Genomic DNA, 25,301 nt, shown 5'->3' on the forward strand with positions numbered 1-25,301 from the left:
GTCTTTTGCCCATTTCATGATTGGGTTGTTTGTTTCTTTGCTGTTGAGTTTAATAAGTTCTTTATAGATCTTGGAAACTAGCCCTTTATCTGATATGTCATTTGCAAATATATTCTCCCATTCTGTAGGTTGTCTTTTAGTTTTGTTGGCTGTTTCTTTTGCTGTGCAGAAGCTTTTTATCTTGATTAAGTCCCAATAATTCATTTTTGCTTTTGTTTCCCTTGCCTTCATGGATGTATCTTGCAAGAAGTTGCTGTGGCCAAGTTTAAAAAGGGTGTTGCCTGTGTTCTCCTCTAGGATTCTGATGGATTTTTGTCTCACATTTAGATCATTCATCCATTTTGAGTTTATCTTTGTGTACGGTATAAGAGAGTGGTCCAGTTTCATTCTGGACAGCATGTGGCTGTCCAATTTACCCAGCACCATTTATTGAAGAGACTGTCTTTTTTCCAGTGGATAGTCTTTCCTGCTTTGTCGAATGTTAGTTGACCATAGAGTTGAGGGTCCACTTCTGGATTCTCTATTCCATTCCATTGATCTATGTGTCTGTTTTTGTGCCAGTACCACACTGTCTTGATGACCACAGCTTTGTAGTACAACCTGAAATCTGGCATTGTGATGCCCCCGGCTCTGGTTTTCTTTTTTAATATTCCCCTGGCTATTCGGGGTCTTTTCTGATTCCACACAAATCTTTAGATGATTTGTTCCAACTCTCTGAAGAAAGTCCATGGTATTTTGATAAGGCTTGCATTAAATGTGTAAATTGCCCTGGGTAGCATTGACATTTTCACAATGTTAATTCTTCCAATCCATAAGCATGGAATGTTTTTCCATCTCTTTGTGTCTTCCTCAATTTCTTTCAAAAGTGTTCTGTAGTTTTTAGGGTATAGATCCTTTACCTCTTTGGTTAGGTTTATTCCTAGGTATCTTATGCTTTTGGGTGCAATTGTAAATGGGATTGACTCCTTAATTTCTCTTTCTTCAGTCTCATTGTTAGTGTATAGAAATGCCACTGATTTCTGGGCATTGATTTGTATCCTGCCACACTGCCAAGTTGCTGTATGAGTTCTCACAATCTTGGGGGTGGTGTCTTTTGGGTTTTCTATGTACAATATCATGTCATCTGCAAAGAGGGAGAGTTTGACTTCTTCTTTGCCAATTTGAATGCCTTTTATTTCTTTTTGTTGCCTGATTGCTGAGGCTAGGACTTCTAGTACTATGTTGAATAGCAGTGGTGAGAGTGGACATCCCTGTCATGTTCCTGATCTTAGGGGAAAGGCTCCCAGTGTTTCCCCATTGAGAATGATATTTGCTGTGGGTTTTTCATAGATGGCTTTTAAGATGCTGAGGAATGTTCCCTCTATCCCTACACTCTGAAGAGTTTTGATCAGGAATGGATACTGTATTTTGTCATATTTTTATTGAGCATGTCTTCTGGACCAACCACTGCTCAAGGGTTGAGAGATATAATAATAAGCAGAAATAGACTATGGAGAGGTTGGTCTACTAGGGAGTGAGACATTTACCAAAGAACCCCCAAATAAATGTGTAGAGGAATTACAAACCAAGATGAGGGGGATTCCTGGGTGGCTCAGCAGTTTTAGTGCCTGCCTTCAGCCCAGGGCGTGATCCTGGGGTCCCAGGATCGAGTCCCACATCAGGCTCCCTGCATGGAGCCTGCTTCTCCCTCTGCCTGTGTCTCTGCCTCTCCCTCTCTCTCTGTGTGTGTCTCTTATGAATAAATAAATAAAATCTTAAAAAAAAAAAAAAACAAGATGAATGTTCTAAAGGGAAGCAGTTAAAAAAATCTGTAACAGAGGAAGCTGACCTAGCTGGGGTGGGGGGGTGAGGGATGGGGATGTATGTGCTTAATTAAGCTGAGATCAGAAAGGTGGGTAGGAGTCAATTGAGTGTGGGAGGAGAGAGTCCTAGGCCAAGGAACCAGAAGTGCAAAGGTCCTGAGGTGAGAACAAACCTAGTAATAGGGTTGGGATTTGGTCTCCATTCAAGAAGAGTGTAAGCATGGGGTAATAGGTGCAGACTTGGATTTTAGAAGATGGCTGCATGCAGAATGGTTAAGATCAGCACAGCTCTCCCCACCTCCATTTTTTTTGTTTTTATTCATGAGAGACAGAGAGAGAGAGATGCACAGAGACACAGGCAGAGGGAGAGGGAGAAGCAGGCTCCACGCAGGACTCGATCCGGGGTCCCCAGGATCAGGCCCTGGGCTGAAAGCGGCGCTAAACCGCTGAGCCACCCGGGCTGCGCCCTACCTCCAGTTTTTATGGCCTGAGGACTGCACCATCTCCACCCCCACCCCCAGCTTCCCTCCTCGAAGCCCCTCCTCACTCCCCTTCTCACATTTCTGTGAGGATTAGGTCATCGTGGGGGAGGGGAGGGAGTTCTAGACCTCTGAGCCTCCTTTATCCTAAAGGGCTAGGGCAGCCCTGAGAGGGGGTGGAAGGGGAGGGACAAACACAGTACCCCGCCCTTCCCCCCATCTGGAGCCCCAACTGGAGCCCTATCTCCTTCCATCCCAGACTGTTGTGGAACAGCTAGCTGTATGTCCAAGAAGATATTTTTATACAATTTTACATTTTATGAAGGGCATCTAGTCTTGCCACTATGACTGACTCCCCTTGGGGCCTTGGGCAGCTTACCCCCTCTTTAGGTCTCAGTTTCCCTGTGCAAGGTCAATGGACAGGGACCTAATGTTCAGCAGGGTGATTATAGTTAACAATACAGTATTGTATACTTGGAATTTGCTAGGATAGTGGATCTTAAATGTTCTGACTACACACACACACACAATGGTAATTGTGAGGTGATTGACTTCATTATGGTAATCATTTCATAATATATATGTAAATCAAGTCATTAGGTTGTATATTTTAAAGTCATACAATTTATTTATCAATTATACCTTAATAAGTGGTAAAAAATTTGCAATGGGCAGCACTGTCTAATAGAACTTTCTTACTAAAAAAAAAAACTTTCTTACTGATGAATATGTTCTGCATCTGTGCTGTCCAACGTGGTAGCCACTAGTTACATATGGTCATTAAGACAGTGAAATGTGGCTGGTGAGTCAGAAGAGCTGGATTACATTTTAATTTAATTTAATTTAATTTTATTTTACTTTATTGTTTTTAATTTGTGCTTAAAGAACCACATGCAACTAGTGGCTACCATACTGGACAGCACAGGCAGATCTTAAACTTTTATGAAAATCTGATGACAGTTAAGGACTCCTCCTTAGAAAAATATCCATATACTCTATCATAGATGGGCCTCTCCAGTCCCATGTATATATCCCAGGCAAGCATAGCTGACTGCCTGGAGTTCAGATCCCTCAGCTGCTCTGGCCTTCTCTCTGCCTTGAAAATGCAGGAAAAGAGGGTCGTTGCCTGGAGGTAGAATGAATGGGATGACCCCCAGGAACTAACAGACCACAGTTTTAAGCCAAGATTTCTGCCCCAGCCTAGTGCATTTCCCATACATCTAAAGAAAGGCAAGGTGGTGAAGGGCAGGGTGCAGGGGTGACAGGAGAGAAGTTCAGTCTTTTCTCTCTGTCTTGACCTGAACTTCTTCCTGCCCTGCTTCCTGGCAAGCCACCCAAATGCCACTGGGCCAGGTCCTCTTAGGGCACACAACTCCATTGGAATGCAAGGCTGTGCTCTGGAGATGAGATTGTGCCATGGGCCCGCAGTGTTATGAATTGAAGGGTTTGGAGTAGTCAGACAGTGGGAGGCCTAGGCCAAGATGGTGGATCCCTTGGCTCTAGTCTAGCCCTTCCTGGCCTACTGGCAGTGGAAAAGGGAGCTATCACTGTGTGCTGCTCTGGACCTTCTAGCTGGTGCTGCCTCCTCCTGCCCCCAGCACTACCTACTCACTCCTGATGTTTTTACTGTTTTTCCAGGTCATCTGAGAGTCAGACACTGCTCCCACCCACCAATATGGAGGTCTGGAGGTGCTCAGAGAAACTCATTTCCAGCCTTGCATGGATGAGTGTGTCCTCTCACTGTGGGAGGGAATATTGTCTTCCCTGTCCTGCTGGATCCAGCCACTCCTCCCCAGGACACTTCCTACATAGACTCATGTATAGGGGATGACCTTCATTGGGACTTAACTTTCTATCCTCTGCTCCCTTTCCCTCCTTGCTGTTTTTGCCTGCCCTCTCCTCCTTTGTCTCTTAGATGTCCATTCCTGTGCCCCCATCTGCAAAAAAGTAGTTGGTCACTTCCTGCCCCCATAGGGTCTTTATTCCTTTGGTTTCAACAGCAATGCTGGAGTGGTGAGACTCAGGCTCTGAGACTGACCCCGGTGTGGACCACACAGGGTGAGAAACCCCTTGTCCTAAGCCCTCTAGAAGCAGAGCTTGTGGCCAGGATTCAGGTAAAAGCCCACGGGGCTGAGGGTGAGGAAGAAGGAAATTTGCACAAGGAAGACACAGGGCAAGGTGGTTCAATGCCTTACCATGTTGACTTGCTTCCTGGGGGCCAAAGAGAAACCCTGCAGATTGCTCGGCCAATGTGTGCACTCAGCATGTGGTCAGACTCCTCTAGAAGGCTGTAAAGAGGAAGCTTACCTTGGAGTAGCCCATAGCTTCCAACCACAGCCTATTCCCATGGCCCAGGGCTCACCCCAAGCTTCTGGGTTCTGTCAACCAACCTTGGTGGCACCCAGAAACCAGATCCCACATCACACAGTGTGGCCTTTCATCTATACCTGAAAGTGGGGGGCAGCGTCCAAGAAAGCAAGGAGGTAGTTAAGGCACTTGAGAGAAAAGGTTTGTGTCTCAATACTGTCCAACCATTGAGCCACCGAGATCCACTCACACCTTTGCATTATATCTGACTTCCCCACTACATATGGGGCCTCCATTTTTGTCCATGAGAACAAAGTTGTCATCATTTCCCCAGAAAGAGAGGTACAATCCACTGTAAACAAGGCCCCTTCACAATAATGCTAGATGTGAATCAAGGAGGATAAAGACAAAGGGTTAATGAATCAAGCCACAGTCCCCACTGCTGTAGCTGGTCCTGACTCCATGCTTGATATTGTCTCCCACCTCCTCTTACCTTCCGTTAAAACCTCTATAGATCTACCTAATGAGATTATATAGGCTTTCATCCCTGAGAGCTCTGAGCCCTTGGTTGCCTTTCCTTTGGAGATCGTCATTGTTGAGGTGTCCATTGTCAATTTCAACTGGGTAGGAGATTCTAAGAGATACCCAGTGAATCTCCTAGCTGGGTTCAGACATACCCTTCCCTGCCCTTTTTTGCATCTCATGCATTCTATCTACAGCTCTTATTCCTCATGATAATCAAAATCAATGACCTTGACCAGTACAGTAATGAATGTCATTTTTTTCCTATCAGTCCCCTGGCATGAGGAGCAGAAGGGGGCCAGGTGGAAGTCACAGCTTTCAGTTTAGTGCAAAACATTACTATGTTCCCTGCTACAGTTCTCCCTTTCTGGGAACTAGGACCTCTAATTGACAGAGCCTACTGTTTTGAGAACAAGAAGCAAAAAATTGTACAGATCTGAGAGTGAGATGGGCCGCTTCCACTTCCACGCTGATTCTGGGACTTGTAATTTCTAGGTATAGGGGACACAGTGCTCTTCAAAACAAATACCACGTTCAGGGCCCAAACCCACATGTGTTATGTTCCTGCCGGCAACTTCTGAGCATCTGACAGGCTGCTCCACTGTTCTTCCAGGCCCACTGCTTCTGGGTGATGAGGTACAACTACGTAAGATCAGTGAATCTGTTGAATTGAGTACCATCTCATTATTACCTCGTATCCCATGCACAAATTAATTCAAAATGAATCGAAATCTAAATATAAGAGCTGAAAGTATATAAGTCTTAGGTGACCTCATTATTGTACCTTCTTTGTGGAAGCATGGTGGACAAGGAAGACAAGCTCAAACCCAAGCATACCCTGGTTCTAGTAAGGACAGATCATCACTGTCCCCTCCAGTGTGGAAGGAAGGGATTCAGTGCAATCATCTGCTACCAGGGGCTTGGCTGGTCTTCTGAGGAAGAGAACCACACCAGCTGCTCATCGTGGGTCTCGCTGCAGGCAGATTGAGCCCTCAGCGTAGTAGGACAGCTCAGTCTTGTGGGAGGTGTCCATGCTGTTGGGCCCATATATTGTCCCCATTCCTGGTACCATGGCCTTTTGATAGCATCAAAAGCTATTGTGCAGGCATTTGGTGTGGACAGGAAGAGATTCACTCACCTCATGAATCATTCTGTCTGCTTTATTGAGAGCCTCTGGCAGCAGATGCTTTAGAGGGTGTTTGAGACCTAGAAGTTTGCACACTTGGTACCCGCTTTCAGAAGTCTGTCCATCTACCTTTCCCTAGCCCTCATTGTCAGTGATCTTGGTTTTGTTCCTACCAGGCTCCTGACCAATGAATGAGCCAAGTCATTCACTACTCCCCAGGAGTCAGGGAATATCCAATCTCAGACTGCTGCTTCTTCTGGATGAAGCTGATTACCAAATGTACTGCTCAGAGTTTTGCTCCTTGGGTGGAACTTCCCTTCACCATGTCCTTCAGGGTTGCCCCTCAGAGGGCCATAATGTGGCACCAGTCCACCCCAGACTCTCACCAACATACCACACTAGTTATCTGTGAGCCTCTTCCTTGTCATCTGAGAAGCCATGAGAGATTTATGATCCCATGTTCCCCTCCATTCCTATCTGCCCCTGACTTTCTCTCTCTGTTCCTGAATCACTGGGAAGTGGTCCCTCACCCCCTCTGGCCTCTGATCTCGCTTCACATCCTTGCCAGACCAGGCCAGATGGGAGTTGGGGTGCTCCTTTCTCCTGGGTCTTGGAGATAGGGTGCTGCCTTTCCCAAGCCCTTAACATCATCACAGCAGTAACCATATGATAACAACATCGCCCATAACTCCTGCTGATGAGGTGCTCCTCGTGTGCCAGGCAATGTGCTGATAAGCAGGGCCAGTGCTAGAACGAAAAGAATCAGGAGCTTAGGACACAAATTTTAAGAAGCTTCCAGTGTCATATAAGTCCCAAGTTCCTTACATTTGGGGTTCCAGGCACTTGCATTGCTCAGTCCTGACCCTACTGATAAACTCTAACATCTATCTTCTTTCATTCTCACAAGTAAATACTATTACCCCCATTTTACAGATGAGATTACTGATTTAAAGGTCATCTGGGGGATCCCTGGGTGGCTCAGTGGTTTGGCGCCTGCCTTTGGCCCAGGGCACGATCCTGGAGTCCCGGGATCGAGTCCCATGTCGGGCTCCCGGCATGGAGCCTGCCTCTCCCTCCTCCTGTGTCTCTGCCTCTCTCTCTCTATGTCTATTCATAAATAAATAATAAATCTTTAAAAAAATGAAGGTTCATCTGCCAAAGTCACCACTGCTAGCAATCGGCCACAGCCATGTTTTCTGCCTTTAGGGCCTGAGCTCTTAACCTCTCAGCTCTATCAGCCAATTTTAGGCTGGCCTGAGCCTTTGTGGGAAGCTCCCTGAGGGTGATCCTCCAGAAAGTCGAGGTTCCACTCAGATGTGGGCTGCAGGACCAGATTGCACTGATGCAGGCTTGGCTGGGTCCAAGGACCTAGGTCCCACAGGATCAACCAGAAAGGTCCTTGGCTTCATGTAGGAGAGAAATCAAATGTGAGCCAAAGAAAGTGAAAACAGTTTACTGAATCATGTGAGTGACAGAGGATAGCAGAGGGAATGTCCAGGAGGACTCAGAAAGGAGAGAGAAGAATGAGTCTTGTTGCTTGGAGCTAGGGGTTTATTCTGGCAAAGGGTCCGGGGGTAATGTTTCTTCAGGAGTCCGTGGTACAATCCAATCAAAGGCCAGTATCAGGTGAATGAACAATAGGCATTATCTCATAAATTACCGAAGGTAGGGGTCAGCTAAGGTTTGTTTGAACGTAATGTACTGGAACATGTTTGGGATCTGGCTTTTCTTAGATGTTATCAGGTATTTGGGGCCTAGGACAAAACTCAGAGAATGATTAATTTTCTTGCTTCCGCCTTGAAGTGTGAGCATAGCTTCTTTGGCTTATTCAGAGGCAAATACGAAACATGAGTAAATTGGGTCGAGCAGAAAAACAGCAGAGGACGGAGGCCTTCTGAAACGGAGCTTCCTACTTCAGCACCATGCCCTTTCTCGGCATTAGCAAAGTCGAAACAGGTTTTGTGCAGGCACCGGAAGGAAGGGGCTGCACCAGAGCGGGCAGGAGGAAGGTGTGCTTTCTGGAGCATGTCCACTAGATGGCGCTCCAACACCGAGCCAATGAGCTCGGGCAGCCAAGTGGGAGGCCCCCCAGCGGAGAGACGCAGAGCGAGGCCTTCTCTCTTCTGGCCAGCCTCCCCAGGACCCCGGCGGCTGGGTCCCGACCGAGGTCTGAGCCTCGGCCTTTCTCCTGAGCGCTGCCCACCAACCCAGGTCCCAAACCTCGCTCTGCTCCCGGCTCTCTGAATCTCCCACCCCCTTTCCTGCTGGCCCTCAAGGGATAGACTCTGGGCGAGATAGGAGACTCAGGGCACCTGGGAGAGAATCTTCCTGCTTTCTCCTGCAAATTGAGCAGTGCCCAGCACCTCCCAGTGCCTCCACAGCACTGCCTCTTTCCCTCCGTTCCCCTTCCTGAATTCCCCAGGCCCTCCCTGTCACTCCCCACCCTCTCAGCTTCTGCAGTCTTCTGAGGCAGGGGACCATTAAGGCCGTTTCCACAGATTTGGTGATGCAGAATGAATGCAATATATGCAAATAGCCATGTAAAGGAGGCTTGCCACTGTGGTTCTAAGTGGCTGTCACAGCTTCTCTGACACCTGTTCTGAGAGAGCAACTGCCCTGCCCCCCTCCTGCTCAGGCATCTATCTGCTATTTTACCCCCCTTCTTCTTCCAAAGCTGACTTCTGGCCCCCTTTCCTTCAGCAGCGCTGGGTGGTTTGTGGGTTACAAAGGACCCTTGGGGTCTTATCTCCACACTCTAGAGAGGGCAAGGAGGGAACCCCATCTTAGATGCGCACAGACTTTGGCATCTGAAAATTACATCATTTTCTGGCTGTGTGGCCTTGGAAGAACAGCTTAACTTCTCTAAGCCTCAGTTTCATCACCGGTAGAATGGCAATAATGATAGTATTCACCCCAGGCTTTTGTAAAGATTTCCACACAATGGAAGGCGCCTTAGCACAGTGTCTAAACAAAAGAAGTGCATTAGCTATTAACATCGTTAGTGTCATTGACACCACTGGTCATACATTCTCAGGGCTCAGGCTTGGGAGACTGGTATGCAGGGGACACAGCTCAGGCATGTGTACATGTGGCCCCCTCCTTGTGCATGCACCGCGCATACACGCGTGCACAGCTGACAGCCTCACGCACTGGCGGGGCACATGCTCCGGTACACACACATTCAGAAACACACACAGGAGGAGGCTGTGGGAGGTGGAATCTGAGTCATCGAGACCAGAACTGTGGGTGGTGCCTTTGTCCTGATTTCCGGGGCTCCATGCTCCATTTCAAACAAGAAAATCTATGGGGGATGGCACAGCCAAGCCTCCAACCAAAGCTCATTGTGTGGGCCTTCTTGGATCAGCCCCCTCCCCAGCTGGTCCCCACCCAGCTCTGTGTCATCTAGGCTCTCCTTCCTCTGACCTTGCTCTCAATGCCACTGACTCCCCACAGGAAGGGCAGGGTAGGCACTCTGGGTCCTTGACATCATACTGCAAGGCCTCGATGACATCATAAAGCAGGTGCCACCCACTCCCTGGAGCATGCCTGGGGAGCTTGATGAGTATGGCGGGGAAGAAGATCTGGGGGAGTTAACATGTGGTGGTAGTTGAGAGCCCTTAATTGGGAAGCAGGTAGGTTCAAGTTCAAGTAAGTCCTGGTTTTATGTGACCTTGGTAGTTTTCTTAACCTCTGTATCTCAATTTTTTCACTCAGGGAATGAAGTCAGTCATACCCCAACTCAGAAGGGCCTTTATGTCTTTTCCATGAGATGATGCACATAAGTAGATACTTTCTTCAGTGCCGCATGGACTGAATGTACATACATGGCCATTATTTTGGATGATGCTTATCAAAAGTAAGGGCACATGGTCTGGGCAACCCACCCCTAGCAGCTGGAGCTGCCCCTCTTCCCACATTACCCAGGCCTGGAGAGGAGGAGAGCCACAGTGCTACCTGCTACATGGGGTCCTAGAGGGCCACCTCCTTGGCTTTGGGCATGGGTGGGGATATCATGCTTGTGCTCTCTGGAGACAGGTTTGGCCAGCTTTTCTTCTCTTGGATGGGGAAATATACTTGTCATGATGGGACAGTCTTGAAAACTTCTTTCTTTGAAAGGAACCTGCCATTTACTGTGCTCCTGTAACGTGCCAGGTACCATGCTGGGTGCTGTCCACGTGAGCTCCTTTCACCTTTCCAGCAGTCCTGAGAAGAAAATGAGTGACTTGCCCAGGACCACAGTGGGTAAACAGAGGAACAGGATGCAGACCTACTCCCATTCCATGCTCTCTGCCTTACCGCATCTTTCAGAGGTTTTAACTGATTCATGGACATAGCATCCAAGAGTATCAATTCCCTGAATGTGCAGGGGGAAGGTTTCTATTTCTTGGGTCAGTCTCTTGAGAGCCTTGGGGTGATGGCAGAGCTGGTGTGAGCTAGTTAATATACTGGAAGTGTCCCCAGGTGCTCATACACTTGGCTCCCAGGCCAGTGGTTATATGATATCAGGGAAGGGACACAGGTGCACGGGACACAGGTGCATGGAGGTAGGGGGTGGGGTGGGGGCATCCTAGACACCTGCTGGAGGCTCAGTCCTATGCCAGTGGGTAGGTGGGTGAGGAGCGGGGAAGCAAGCAGATGGACAGGGGCAGGATTGGGGAGGGATGCTGAGCTCGGCTCTGAAGCCCAAGGTGACTTGAGAATCTGCCAAGAAGAGGCAAGGTGTGAAGGAGAAGAAAGGAAGGGAGGGGAGGGGGAGCTGTAGTGGAGGAGAAACTGAGGCAACCCAGAGGGAAAGGATAGTGGGGGTCAGGACGTTTGCCCAAAATGGTTAGGTATACAGGCTCTAGGGTGAGATGATTCCAGTGGCAAGAATGGTCCATTAGTTTCCTCAGCTGCAAACCAGGGTACAAATAGTCTGTACCCCGAGAACCTCCAGTTCTCTACCACTAGAACCTAAACTTCATTTTGGCCTAACTGCCAAGGAACAAAGCCACAAGGACATTAATCACTATTGGGCCCAGGAAGGGCCAGCTTCAGAAGGCTCCAGGGGCAGCTTCCCACTCACGTCTAACCATATCATTTCTCCAAGCAATAGTAACCTTTCCTCTGGCCCCAGATCAAAGGCCTGCATAGTGGGGGCTCCAAGAGTATTCATTGAAAAGACGAAGCAAATAATACATGTCCACTTGGCTGGTACATTGGGTCAATAACTACACCTTAGGTGATTTAATGTCAGCAAATATTTCTGTTCTCAGCAAATAAGATCCCATCCCTACCTCATGGTCCGATAGATCAGAGGGTAAAGAGTTTAAGGTGGTGATGAGTGTTACCGTGGGTACCTTCAGGGGTGTTCCCCAAACCAAGGCCCAGAGGAAAAGGTGGCCAACATTTGAGGATAAAAAATTGCATGTGGTTAGGCTGGGTTGGGGAGCCGGCCCCTGGAGCCTTCTGAAGCAGGCCCCTCCCGGCCCCAACAGTGATTAAGATCCTTGTGGCTGGTAACTCGGCAGCCAGGCCGGAAGAAAAAGCCCGTAATTAACAAGCTGGCACTCACACAACCACATGTCGGCACGCCCAAGTGCTGGGATAGCTGTCTGTCAGTTGTACAAGCTGGTGGAATTTTTTAGACAGCTGGGCTCAAGCCGGGAAATGAATATAAGTTACATTTCTATGCATCGTTGTTCATGGTGGTAAAAAAAAATTAATCAGTGACATAGCTGTGACACATACTCATTTAAGAGTCTACAGAGAAATGTTCATTTGTCAGAGGCAGCAAAGAAGAGATTATGTGTCAGCCGGGGAGGGGTAAAATATTTATACAATGGCTAATAAACACCGGTGTGTAAGGGGGTCAATTGATTGTGTCAGTGGCCACATGACAAATACACCATTGAGCAGCCATGGGCACTACCCCTGTGCCCGGGGGCTCCATTCTGATGACAAATTCACAACGTGTTACTGTTAATGCTCCCTGCCGACCACCCCTCTCGGCCCTCTTTGCCGGCTGGGCAACCGCAGATTACTAGGAAGCAGAACTCCCAGGGAAGCTGCCTACCCCCAAATTCATTAAGTTGAACTTGAAGTTGGTAAATTACTCCCCAAATGCCAAGACAGCTGCAAAAAAAACACATTTCTTTGTGTATGTGCTGTTTTTTAAAACTTCATGTTTCTGAATTTCAGAAACATGATTGGAGGGAAAATGATTGGCCTTGTTCCCTATCTCCACCAAGACCACACACCAGCACTCCTTTTTATTTTATTTTATTTTATTTTATTTATCTTATCTTATTTTATTTTATTTTATTTATTCATGAGAGACACACACACACACACAGAGAGAGAGAGAGGCAGAGACACAGGCAGAGGAGAAGCAGACTCCATGCCGGGAACCTGACATGGGACTCGATCCGGGACTTCAAGAGCCACGACCTGGGCCAAAGGCAGGCACCAAACCGCCTGAGCCCACCCAGGGATGCCTCACACACCAGCACTCCTGATGCAGACCTCACCCTACCCTGTGCCCTCTTGGGTAGGTGGGGGACCCCCCCACACCTGCCATTGCCTAAAGGGACAGTAGTCTGGTTGAGACATATGCCATCCCCAGGCAGAAAGGAGGCCCCTGACTCTCATCTCCCTCTATGAAGTTGTGAGAAAGCCTATCAAACTTCCCAAAAGGGGAAGGACATCCTATCAGCAATGACTGCTATTAGTTTTTGAGCCCTGATCACCTACCAGGCCCTGTGTCAAGCACTCTACATACATTATTTCATTGAATCTTACACCACCCTTGCAGTAGTTCTTTTTTTTTTTTTAAGATTGTATTTATTTATTCATAGACACGAGAGAGAGGCAGAGACACAGGCAGAGGGAGAAGCAGGCTCCATGCAGGGAGCCCGATGCGGTACTCGATCCCAGGTCTCCAGGATCACACCCCAGGCTGCAGGCAGCGCCAAACCGCTACACCACCGGGGCTGCCCCCCTTGCAGTAGTTCTAATGTTCAGTCCAGCTGTATAGTAAGAACACCAAAACTCCAAGAAGTAGCTTTTCTAAGCCTCTCAATTTAATAGTGGGAGGTGGGATTCCAACCAGGTAGGACTCTGGAGCACAGCCTTCTGGGCCTGGCTTGCCTGTTCGACCATGTTGGAGCTATGTGTCTCATGGTTAACACCTGAAAATCTTAATCCTCTAAACAATTCAGATTCTAAGTGATTAATTTATAGCCTAGAAGACTGAAAACTTCTGGAAACAGAGACTGTGTCCTATGTTCTTTGCTCACTACGTTCACTCCAGAAAAATACACTGATTCTATCTCTCAACGTAGAGCTACTCCCAATCCCCAAAATGCCCCCTACCATCCTGGCTGAGGACTGTGGGTCTTGTCACCCCCTCCAAGGCCTGAGAGAGGCCTCCCTCCCCTCTTCTGCACTTGCTCCCAGCCTCGAGCCTGCTGCCAGATGCTGTAATGCCCCCATCACTCCTATGAGGGCATCTAGCATCCAACACCATCATTTGATTTGGGATGGGATGACACTCTGAGAAAACAGTTACAGATGAAATTTCACACATTATCTATGAATGTAGAGATTATAGATAAGCACACGTTGCAGCTTGTTTTTACTTTTTAAAATGAGATTCTCCCTTACAAAGTGGTACTCCACTGTGGAACTGTTAATGATAATATTGATGATAGTGATAATAATATTAGCTGCATTTATTGAATGTTTATTATATGCTAAGTGCTTTGTGTGTTATTTCTTTTTTGTGTGTGTGTGTGTGTGTTATTTCATATAATCCTCACAGTCCCGTTTTACAGATGAGAAAACTAAGAACCAAAGAAATTAAGTAATCTGCCCAAGGAGGTGGGCAAATTATGTAGCTAGTAGCTAGTAGGTGCTGGGATTTGAACCTAGCTGTACAATCTACAAAGCCCCTGGACTCTTCTTACGTATTAAGGCCTGAATTCTCTCCTATTGCACAGAAGTGGCTCCACCCAGCCCAGATCGGGCTTCAGCCATATTGAAATACTGTAGCTCCACAGCTGGTCTTGGGATCTCTGCCTTTGGGCTTTTGCAAAAGCTGTTCCCATTGCCTAGAATGCCCTTCCTTCTGCTTGCTCTCAGATGGGTATCTCATTGAGGACCACTGTGGAGAAGCTTTGGTTCTCACATCTTACCCCATCGACAAATCAAACCCCTCCCCTGGCCTCCAGAGTCTCCCCCAAGCTCATCCAAGAGTGCCCCTAGAAGACTGCCCTCCCACATTCCCACAGCCTACAGGACTCGCTCCAAGGGTCTAGGACAAAACATGACTGGAAAAGATCTTGCACAAGAGTGGACTATATCCCCAGTGCCAGACCCATCCTCCACATGGCCTCCACAGCATCCTTAACTGATCAGATCACTGCCCTGCCACATGTCCCTCTCCAACACTGCACAAACCTCACCACCTCTCTCCTCGAGCCAAACTGTCTCACTTATGTGGTCCCTGAACAGATGCTGCTGTCTCTTGCCCCTGGCTCTTTCTACTTGGAACATTCTTCCTTCTTTTTCTGCTGTCCGCCTCCTAACTCATCTCTCAAGATTCATTTTGGGTTCCCTTTCCTTCCAGAAGTCTTCCCAGATTTCTCTAGCCTGGGCTAGCACCTTCAGAGCAGGAGATTGAGCCACTGACAACTGTGGTATTCCTAATGCCAGGCATACACAGAAAGGCCTCAATGAATGTCAAATGAACATGTAAGTTAAATGAGTGAACTGGGAGTGCATAGAACCATAGAAAATACAGATTCCTAAGAATCCCAGACTCCACAGAGGAGATTTTGGAGGTTTTGGGTCTGAGAAGGAGCCTCAATTAAGGCAGGGAGAGCCTATGAATGGGGTTAAAGTCAGATTGTTCAAACAGACCAGCATTATGCCCTGGATGTAACTAGCTTCTTCGAGCTTTGGCCACATCACCTGTGACATGAGGACTAATAATATAGCCAATATCATGAGGTTCTGTTAGAAATTAAAGGGGATAACGCAAGTCAGGTCATATATATGTGCTCAACAGCTATCTGTTGTTGCTGCTGCTGTTGAAAACTGAATTAGGCAGGATAGCTAAGGAGGTGGGCTATATAAGCTACTCCAGGATCCTGGAGTAGCTTATAAGCCCACCTCCTTAGCTATCCTGCCTAATTCAGTTTTCAACAGCAGCAGCACAACAGATAGCTGTTGAGCACATATATTGACCTGACTTGCGTTATCCCCTTTAATTTCTAACAGAACCTCATGATATTGGCTATATTATTAGTCCTCATGTCACAGGTGATGTGGCCAAAGCTCGAAGAAGCTAGTTACATCCAGGGCATAATGCTGGTCTGTTTGAACAATCTGACTTTAAACCCCATTCATAGGCTCTCCCTGCCTTAATTGAGGCTCCTTCTCAGACCCAAACCTCCAAATCTCCTCTGTGGAGTCTGGGATTCTTAGGAATCTGTATTTTCTATGGTTCTATGCACTCCCAGTTCACTCATTTAACTTACATGTTCATTTGACATTCATTGAGGCCTTTCTGTGTATGCCTGGCATTAGGAATACCACTTGTCAGTGGCTCAATCTCCTGCTCTGAAGGTGCTAGCCCAGGCTAGAGAAATCTGGGAAGACTTCTGGAAGGAAAGGGAACCCAAAATGATCTTGAGAGATGAGTTAGGAGGCGGACAGCAGAAAAAGAAGGAAAATGTTCCAAGTAGAAAGAGCCAGGGGCAAGAGACAGCAGCATCTGTTCAGGGACCACATAAGTGAGACAGTTTGGCTCGAGGAGAGAGGTGGTGAGGTTTGTGCAGTTTGGAGAGGGACATGTGGCAGGGCAGTGATCTGATCAGTTAAGGATGCTGTGGAGGCCATGTGGAGATGGGTCTGGCACTGGGGATATAGTCCACTCTTGTGCAAGATCTTTTCCAGTCATGTTTTGTCCTAGACCCTTGGAGCGAGTCCTGTAGGCTGTGGGAATGTGGGAGGGCAGTCTTCTAGGGGCACTCTTGGATGAGCTTGGGGGAGACTCTGGAGGCCAGGGGAGGGGTTTGATTTGTCGATGGGGTAAGATGTGAGAACCAAAGCTTCTCCACAGTGGTCCTCAATGAGATACCCATCTGAGAGCAAGCAGAAGGAAGGGCATTCTAGGCAATGGGACAGCTTTTGCAAAAGCCCAAAGGCAGAGATCCCAAGACCAGCTGTGGAGCTACAGTATTTCAATATGGCTGAAGCCCGATCTGGCTGGGTGGAGCCACTTCTGTGCAATAGAGAATTCAGGCCTTAATACGTAAGAAGAGTCCAGGGCTTTGTAGATTGTACAGCTAGGTTCAAATCCCAGCACCTACTAGCTACTAGCTACATAATTTGCCCACCTCCTTGGGCAGATTACTTAATTTCTTTGGTTCTTAGTTTTCTCATCTTAAAACGGGACTGTGAGGATTATATGAAATAACACACCACACACACACACAAAAAAGAAATAACACAAGCACTTAGCATATAATAAACATTCAATAAATGCAGCTAATATTATTATCACTATCATCAATATTATCATTAACAGTTCCACAGTGGAGTACCACTTTGTAAGGGAGAATCTCATTTAAAAGTAAAAACAGCTGCAACGTGTGCTTATCTATAATCTCTACATTCATAGATAATGTGTGAAATTTCATCTGTAACTGTTTTCTCAGAGTGTCATCCCATCCCAAATCAAATGATGGTGTTGGATGCTAGTGCCCTCATAGGAGTGATGGGGCATTACAGCATCTGGCAGCAGGCTCGAGGCTGGGAGCAAGTGCAGAAGAGGGGAGGGAGGCCTCTCTCAGGCCTTGGAGGGGTGACAAGACCCACATCCTCAGCCAGGATGGTAGGGGGCATTTTGGGGATTGGGAGTAGCTCTACGTTGAGAGATAGAATCATTATTTTTCTGGAGTGAACGTAGTGAGCAAGAACATAGGACACAGTCTCTGTTTCCAGAAGTTTTTCAGTCTTCTATGCTATAAATTAATCACTTAGAATCTGAATTGTTTAGAGGATTAAGATTTTCAGGTGTTAACCATGAGACACCTAGCCTCCAACATGGTCGAACAGGCAAGCCAGCCCAGAAGGCTGTGCTCCAGAGTCCTACCTGTTGGAATCCCACCTCCCACTATTAAATTGAGAGGCTTAGAAAGCTACCTTCTTGGAGTTTTGGTGTTCTTACTATACAGCTGGACTGAACATTAGAACTACTGCAAGGGGGCAGCCCGGTGGTGTAGCGGTTTGGCGCTGCCTGCAGCCTGGGTGTGATCCTGGAGACCTGGGATCGAGTACCGCATCGGGCTCCCTGCATGGAGCCTGCTTCTCCCTCTGCCTGTGTCCTCTGCCTCTCTCTCTGTGTCTATGAATAAATAAATACAATCTTAAAAAAAAAAAAAAGAACTACTGCAAGGTGGTGTAAGATTCAATGAAATAATGTATGTAGTGCTTGACACAGGGCCTGGTAGGTGATCAGGGCTCAAAAACTAATAGCAGTCATTGCTGATAGGATGTCCTTCCCCTTTTGGGAAGTTTGATAGGCTTTCTCACAACTTCATAGAGGAGATGAGAGTCAGGGGCCTCCTTTCTGCCTGGGGATGGCATATGTCTCAACCAGACTACTGTCCCTTTAGGCAATGGCAGGTGTGGGGGGGTCCCCCACCACCCAAGAGGGCACAGGGTAGGGTGAGGTCTGCATCAGGAGTGCTGGTGTGAGGCATCCCTGGGTGGCTCAGCGGTTTGGTGCCTGCCTTTGGCCCAGGTCGTGGTCTTGAAGTCCCGGGATCGAGTCCCATGTCAGGTTCCCGGCATGGAGTCTGCTTCTCCCTCTGCCTGTGTCTCTGCCTCTCTCTCTCTCTGTGTGTGTGTGTGTGGTCTCTCATGAATAATAAAATAAATAAACTAAGATAAGATAAAATAAAAATAAATAAAATAAAATAAAAAGGAGTGCTGGTGTGTGGTCTTGGTGGAGATAGGGAACAAGGCCCAATCATTTCCCTCCAATCATGTTTCTGAAATTCAAAACATGAAGTTTTAAAAAACAGCACATACACAAAGAAATGTGTTTTTTTGCAGCTGTCTTGGCATTTAGTAATTTTACCCAACTTCAAGTTCAACTTAATGAATTTGGGGTAGGCAGCTTCCCTGGGAGTTCTGCTTCCTAGTAATCTGCGGTTGCCCAGCCGGCAAAGAGGGCCGAGAGTGGTGGTCGGCAGGGAGCTTAACAGTAACACGTTTGAATTTGTCATCAGATGGAGCCCCCGGGCACAGGGGTAGTGGCCCATGGCTGCTCAATGGTGTATTTGTCATGTGGCCCTGACACAATCAATTGACCCCCTTACACACCGGTGTTTATTAGCCATTGTATAAATATTTTTACCCCTCCCCGGCTGACACATAATCTCTTCTTTGCTGCCTCTGACAAATGAACATTCTTTTTTTTCTCTGTAGACTCTTAAATGAGTATGTGTCACAGCTATGTCACTGATTAATTTTTTTACCACCATGAACAACGATGCATAGAAATGTAACTTATATTCATTTCCCGGCTTGAGCCCAGCTGTCTAAAAAATTCCACCAGCTTCTACAACTGACAGACAGCTATCCCAGCACTTGGGCGTGCCGACATGTGGTTGTGTGGTGCCAGCTTGTTAATTACGGGCTTTTTCTTCCGGCCTGGCTGCCGAGTTACCAGCCACAAGGATCTTAATCACTGTTGGGGCCGGGAAGGGCCTGCTTCAGAAGGCTCCAGGGGCCGGCTCCCCAACCCAGCCTAACCACATGCAATTTTTTTTCCTCCAAATGTTGGCCACCTTTTCCTCTGGGCCTTGGTTTGGGAACACCCCTGAAGGTACCCCGGTAACACTCATCACCACCTTAAACTCTTTACCCTCTGATCTATCGGACCATGAGGGTAGGGATGGGATCTTATTTGCTGAGAACAGAAATATTTGCTGACATTAAATCACCTAAGGTGTAGTTATTGACCAATGTACCAGCCAAGTGACATGTATTATTTGCTTCGTCTTTTCAATGAATACTCTTGGAGCCCCCACTATGCAGGCCTTTTGATCTGGGGCCAGAGGAAAAGGTGACTATTGCTTGGAGAAATGATATGGTTAGACGTGAGTGGGAAGCTGCCCCTGGAGCCTTCTGAAGCTGGCCCTTCCTGGGCCCAATAGTGATTAATGTCCTTGTGGCTTGTTCCTTGGCAGTTAGGCCAAAATGAAGTTTAGGTTCTAGTGGTAGAGAACTGGAGGTTCTCGGGGTACAGACTATTGTACCCTGGTTTGCAGCTGAGGAAACTAATGGACCATTCTTGCCACTGGAATCATCTCACCCTAGAGCCTGTATACCTAACCATTTTTGGGCAAACGTCCTGACCCCACTATCCTTTCCCTCTGGGTTGCCTCAGTTTCTCCTCCACTACAGCTCCCCTCCCCTCCCTTCCTTTCTTCTCCTTCACACTTGCCTCTTCTTGGCAGATTCTCAAGTCACCTTGGGCTTCAGAGCCGACTCAGCATCCCTCCCCAATCCTGCCCCTGTCCATCTGCTGCTTCCCCCTCCTCACCCACCTACCCACTGGCATAGGACTGAGCCTCCAGCAGGTGTCTAGGATGCCCCCACCCCACCCCCTACCTCCATGCACCTGTGTCCCGTGCACCTGTGTCCCTTCCCTGATATCATATAACCACTGGCTGGGAGCCAAGTGTATGACACCTGGGGACACTTCCAGTATATTAACTAGCTCACACCAGCTCTGCCATCACCCACAAGGCTCTCAAGAGACTGACCCAAGAAATAGAAAACCTTCCCCCTGCACATTCAGGGAATTGATACTCTTGGATGCTATGTCCATGAATCAGTTAAAACCTCTGAAAGATGCGGTAAGGCAGAGAGCATGGAATGGGAGTAGGTCTGCATCCTGGTTCCTCTGTTTACCCACTGTGTCCTTGGGCAAGTCACTCATTTTCTTCTCAGGACTGCTGGAAAGGTGAAAGGAGCTCACGTGGAACACACCCATGGTACCTGGCACGTTACAGGAGCACAGTAAATGGCAGTTTCCTTTCAAAGAAAGAATTTTCAAGACTGTCCCATCATGACAAGTATATTTCCCCATCCAAGAGAAAAAGCTGGCCAAACCTGTCTCCAGAGACACAAGCATGATATCCCCACCCATGCCCAACCTAGGAGGTGGCCCTCTAGGACCCCATGTAGCAGGTAGCACTGTGGCTCTCCTCCTCTCCAGGCCTGGGTAATGTGGGAAGAGGGGCAGCTCCAGCTGCTAGGGTGGGTTGCCCAGACCATGTGCCCTTACTTTTGATAAGCATCATCCAAAATAATGGCCATGTATGTACATTCAGTCCATGCGGCACTGAAGAAAGTATCTACTTATGTGCATCATCTCATGGAAAAGACATAAAGCCCTTCTGAGTTGGGTATGACTGACTTCATTCCCTGAGTGAAAAATTGAGATACAGAGGTTAAGAAAACTACCAAAGGTCACATAAAACCAGGACTTACTTGAACTTGAACCTACCTGCTTCCCAATTAAGGGCTCTCAACTACCACCACATGTTAACTCCCCCAGATCTTCTTCCCCGCCATACTCATCAAGCTCCCCAGGCATGCTCCAGGGAGTGGGTGGCACCTGCTTTATGATGTCATCGAGGCCTTGCAGTATGTCAAGGACCCAGAGTGCCTACCCTGCCCTTCCTGTGGGTCAGTGGCATTGAGAGCAAGGTCAGAGGAAGGAGAGCCTAGATGACACAGAGCTGGGTGGGGACCAGCTGGGGAGGGGGCTGATCCAAGAAGGCCCACACAATGAGCTTTGGTTGGAGGCTTGGCTGTGCCATCCCCCATAGATTTTCTTGTTTGAAATGGAGCATGGAGCCCCGGAAATCAGGACAAAGGCACCACCCACAGTTCTGGTCTCGATGACTCAGATTCCACCTCCCACAGCCTCCTCCTGTGTGTGTTTCTGAATGTGTGTGTACCGGAGCATGTGCCCCGCCAGTGCGTGAGGCTGTCAGCTGTGCACGCGTGTATGCGCGTGCATGCACAAGGAGGGGGCCACATGTACACATGCCTGAGCTGTGTCCCCCTGCATACCAGTCTCCAAGCCTGAGCCCTGAGAATGTGATGACCAGTGGTGTCAATGACAATAACGATGTTAATAGCTAATGCACTTCTTTTGTTTAGAGACACTGTGCTAAGGCGCCTTCCATTGTGTGGAATCTTTACAAAAGCCTGGGGTGAATACTATCATTATTGCCATTCTACCGGTGATGAAACTGAGGCTTAGAGAAGTTAAGCTGTTCTTCCAAGGCCACACAGCCAGAAAATGATGTAATTTTCAGATGCCAAAGTCTGTGCGCATTAAGATGGGGTTCCCTCCTTGCCCTCTCTAGAGTGTGGAGATAAGACCCCAAGGGTCCTTTGTAACCCAAAACCACCCAGCGCTCTGAAGGAAAGGGGGCCAGAAGTCAGCTTTGGAAGAGAAAGGGGGGTAAATAGCAGATAGATGCCTGAGCAGGAGGGGGGCAGGGCAGTTGTCTCTCAGAACAGGTGTCAGAGAAGCTGTGACAGCCACTTAGAACCACAGTGGCAAGCCTCCTTTACATGGCTATTTGCATATATTTGCATTCATTTGCATCACCAAATCTGTGGAAACGGCCTTAATGGTCCCTGCCTCAGAAGACTGGCAGAAGCTGAGAGGGTGGGAGTGACAGGGAGGGCCTGGGGAATTCAGGAAGGGAACGGAGGGAAGAGGCAGTGCTGTGGAGGCACTGGGAGGTGCTGGGCACTGCTCAATTTGCAGGAGAAAGCAGGAAGATTCTCTCCCAGGTGCCCTGAGTCTCCTTCTCGCCCAGAGTCTATCCCTTGAGGGCAGCAGGAAAGGGGGTGGGAGATTCAGAGAGCCGGGAGCAGAGCGAGGTTTGGGACCTGGGTTGGTGGGCAGCGCTCAGGAGAAAGGCCGAGGCTCAGACCTCGGTCGGGACCCCAGCCGCCGGGTCCTGGGGAGGCTGGCCAGAAGAGAGAAGGCCTCGCTCTGCGTCTCTCCGCTGGGGGGCCTCCCACTTGGCTGCCCGAGCTCATTGGCTCGGTGTTGGAGCGCCATCTAGTGGACATGCTCCAGAAAGCACACCTTCCTCCTGCCCGCTCTGGTGCAGCCCCTTCCTTCCGGTGCCTGCACAAAACCTGTTTCGACTTTGCTAATGCCGAGAAAGGGCATGGTGCTGAAGTAGGAAGCTCCGTTTCAGAAGGCCTCCGTCTCTGCTGTTTTTTCTGCTCGACCCAATTTACTCATGTTTCGTATTTTGCCTCTGAATAAGCCAAAGAAGCTATGCTCACACTTCAAGGCGGAAGCAAGAAAATTAATCATTCTCTGAGTTTTGTCCTAGGCCCCAAATACCTGATAACATCTAAGAAAAGCCAGATCCCAAACATGTTCCAGTACATTACGTTCAAACAAACCTTAGCTGACCCCTACCTTCGGTAATTTATGAGATAATGCCTATTGTTCATTCACCTGATACTGGCCTTTGATTGGATTGTACCACGGACTCCTGAAGAAACAGTACCCCGGACCCTTTGCCAGAATAAACCCCTAGCTCCAAGCAACAAGACTCATTCTTCTCTCCTTTCTGAGTCTCCTGGACATTCCCTCTGCTATCCTCTGTCACTCACATGATTCAGTAAACTGTTTTCACTTTCTTTGGCTCACATTTGATTTCTCTCCTACATGAAGCCAAGGACCTTTCTGGTTGATCCTGTGGGACCTAGGTCCTTGGACCCAGCCAGCCTGCATCTGAGTGGAACCTCGACTTTCTGGAGGATCACCCTCAGGGAGCTTCCCACAAGGCTCAGGCCAGCCTAAAATTGGCTGATAGAGCTGAGAGGTTAAGAGCTCAGGCCCTAAAGGCAGAAAACATGGCTGTGCCGATTGCTAGCAGTGTGACTTTGGCAGATGAACCTTCATTTTTTTTAAAGATTTATTTATTTATTTATGAGACATAGAGAGAGAGAGGCAGAGACACAGGAGGAGGGAGAGGCAGGCTCCATGCCGGGAGCCCGACATGGGACTCGATCCCGGGACTCCAGGATCGTGCCCTGGGCCAAAGGCAGGCGCCAAACCACTGAGCCACCCAGGGATCCCCCAGATGAACCTTTAAATCAGTAATCTCATCTGTAAAATGGGGGTAATAGTATTTACTTGTGAGAATGAAAGAAGATAGATGTTAAGAGTTTATCAGTAGGGTCAGGACTGAGCAATGCAAGTGCCTGGAACCCCAAATGTAAGGAACTTGGGACTTATATGACACTGGAAGCTTCTTAAAATTTGTGTCCTAAGCTCCTGATTCTTTTCGTTCTAGCACTGGCCCTGCTTATCAGCACATTGCCTGGCACACGAGGAACACCTCATCAGCAGGAGTTATGGGCGATGTTGTTATCATATGGTTACTGCTGTGATGATGTTAAGGGCTTGGGAAAGGCAGCACCCTATCTCCAAGACCCAGGAGAAAGGAGCACCCCAACTCCCATCTGGCCTGGTCTGGCAAGGATGTGAAGCGAGATCAGAGGCCAGAGGGGTGAGGGACCACTTCCCAGTGATTCAGGAACAGAGAGAGAAAGTCAGGGGCAGATAGGAATGGAGGGGAACATGGGATCATAAATCTCTCATGGCTTCTCAGATGACAAGGAAGAGGCTCACAGATAACTAGTGTGGTATGTTGGTGAGAGTCTGGGGTGGACTGGTGCCACATTATGGCCCTCTGAGGGGCAACCCTGAAGGACATGGTGAAGGGAAGTTCCACCCAAGGAGCAAAACTCTGAGCAGTACATTTGGTAATCAGCTTCATCCAGAAGAAGCAGCAGTCTGAGATTGGATATTCCCTGACTCCTGGGGAGTAGTGAATGACTTGGCTCATTCATTGGTCAGGAGCCTGGTAGGAACAAAACCAAGATCACTGACAATGAGGGCTAGGGAAAGGTAGATGGACAGACTTCTGAAAGCGGGTACCAAGTGTGCAAACTTCTAGGTCTCAAACACCCTCTAAAGCATCTGCTGCCAGAGGCTCTCAATAAAGCAGACAGAATGATTCATGAGGTGAGTGAATCTCTTCCTGTCCACACCAAATGCCTGCACAATAGCTTTTGATGCTATCAAAAGGCCATGGTACCAGGAATGGGGACAATATATGGGCCCAACAGCATGGACACCTCCCACCAAGACTGAGCTAGTCCTACTACTCTGAGGGCTCAATCTGCCTGCAGCGAGACCCACGATGAGCAGCTGGTGTGGTTCTCTTCCTCAGAAGACCAGCCAAGCCCCTGGTAGCAGATGGATTGCACTGAATCCCTTCCTTCCACACTGGAGGGGACAGTGATGATCTGTCCTTACTAGAACCAGGGTATGCTTGGGTTTGAGCTTGTCTTCCTTGTCCACCATGCTTCCACAAAGAAGGTACAATAATGAGGTCACCTAAGACTTATATACTTTCAGCTCTTATATTTAGATTTCGATTCATTTTGAATTAATTTGTGCATGGGATACGAGGTAATAATGAGATGGTACTCAATTCAACAGATTCACTGATCTTACGTAGTTGTACCTCATCACCCAGAAGCAGTGGGCCTGGAAGAACAGTGGAGCAGCCTGTCAGATGCTCAGAAGTTGCCGGCAGGAACATAACACATGTGGGTTTGGGCCCTGAACGTGGTATTTGTTTTGAAGAGCACTGTGTCCCCTATACCTAGAAATTACAAGTCCCAGAATCAGCGTGGAAGTGGAAGCGGCCCATCTCACTCTCAGATCTGTACAATTTTTGCTTCTTGTTCTCAAAACAGTAGGCTCTGTCAATTAGAGGTCCTAGTTCCCAGAAAGGGAGAACTGTAGCAGGGAACATAGTAATGTTTTGCACTAAACTGAAAGCTGTGACTTCCACCCCCCCTTCTGCTCCTCATGCCAGGGGACTGATAGGAAAAAAATGACATTCATTACTGTACTGGTCAAGGTCATTGATTTTGATTATC

The 25,301-nt window shown here is 48.1% G+C and overlaps 1 long non-coding RNA gene across 1 annotated transcript; it reads right to left on the reverse strand.

The window, feature by feature from the left end:
- Nucleotides 1–20,286: 20,286 nt before the first annotated feature.
- Nucleotides 20,287–20,934, reverse strand: LOC119878558. Its single transcript, XR_005386998.1, has 3 exons — nt 20,806–20,934; nt 20,584–20,723; nt 20,287–20,330 (listed from the first exon to the last, which is right to left on the reverse strand). It is a non-coding gene; the product is annotated as an uncharacterized LOC119878558 (long non-coding RNA).
- Nucleotides 20,935–25,301: the final 4,367 nt, after the last annotated feature.

Source organism: Canis lupus, unplaced genomic scaffold, assembly GCF_011100685.1.
Source record: "Canis lupus familiaris isolate Mischka breed German Shepherd unplaced genomic scaffold, alternate assembly UU_Cfam_GSD_1.0 chrUn_S1718H1912, whole genome shotgun sequence".
In the NCBI taxonomy this organism is placed as follows: Eukaryota; Metazoa; Chordata; class Mammalia; order Carnivora; family Canidae; genus Canis; species Canis lupus.